This window comes from Penaeus monodon, chromosome 25 (assembly GCF_015228065.2).
Source record: "Penaeus monodon isolate SGIC_2016 chromosome 25, NSTDA_Pmon_1, whole genome shotgun sequence".
NCBI lineage: Eukaryota > Metazoa > Arthropoda > Malacostraca > Decapoda > Penaeidae > Penaeus > Penaeus monodon.
This window is the reverse complement of record NC_051410.1, coordinates 2186979-2187354: the sequence shown is the minus strand read 5'-3', so window position 1 is coordinate 2187354 and position 376 is coordinate 2186979.

Here is a 376-nt window from a genome sequence, read left to right as displayed (position 1 = left end):
CAAGAGAGGCAAAGAAAGATTTACAACAAACAGAGAAAAAAAAGACTGCTAAAAAGAGAAGAGAAAAACAGAAGAGAAAAAAGAGAGAAATAGAAAGGAAGCAAGAGAAAGAAAGAGAAAAACAGAGAGGCAGTAAGGAGAAAAACAAAGAAAAAAAATGTAAGCACCTCGTTACATCTCGATAAACCCCAGAACCAGGATCCGAAGCCAGTGTTCTTTGCAATATCCTTGGAAATTGGACATGCAATAATCATAAAAGGTATAACATGAAAGCCTTCATGATGCACATCCTTCTAACGAACACAAATGCGGAATGGGAAGCGAATACAGATATCGAATCACTGTAGAAGTTGGGGGGACGTGAGTGTGGCCGGAG